Below are 601 nucleotides of genomic sequence, written 5' to 3' on the forward strand. Positions count from 1 at the left end.
GCACCAGGAGCCCTCCCGGTCACAGCGGGTACCCAGAGGCTGCTCTGTGGGTCGCCAGGAGCTCCTTGGCCAGGCTCTGTTTGTGCTGAACGTAGGCAGGTCGGGGCGTTGAGGGGTCCCTCCGAGCGCGTGGTACAGGCGGTGAGGTCAAAGGGCTGCGAAGAGCTCCCAGTCAGTGTGGAGAGCTGATGGGGCTGGGGGGGATGGAGGGGCGTGTTGTGCGTTTTCTTTTACAAGGAGTTTCTCTTGTTGAGATCTGACATCTTGTTTCTGTTAAGCTGAAAACGTTGTGAGTTGGGTGAGAAATTGCTGGAGCCTTCTGCTCTTTTAAAACATCTCAGCTTTGCGCTCCAGAGTGCTACATACAGACGGTGAGCAGAGCTGTCTGCGTGACCTCTCTGGAGCAGGCAAGTTCCTGATGGGTGCAGGAAAGGGGTTTTCTCATCCTTGTCACATGTGGCGTGAGGGAGGGTGTGGGCAAAGCAGGGCGCGGTGAAGGGAGTGGATGGGGAAGTGTCTTTAGAGGTCCCTTCCAACCCAAGCCACCGGCAGTTAACTCTATCCCTGCCAAGATCAGTAAATGCGGCCGACGCTGCCCCCA

The sequence above is a fragment of the Buceros rhinoceros genome, unplaced genomic scaffold (genome assembly GCF_000710305.1).
Source record: "Buceros rhinoceros silvestris isolate BGI_N320 unplaced genomic scaffold, ASM71030v1 scaffold7222, whole genome shotgun sequence".
NCBI classification, from domain to species: domain Eukaryota; kingdom Metazoa; phylum Chordata; class Aves; order Bucerotiformes; family Bucerotidae; genus Buceros; species Buceros rhinoceros.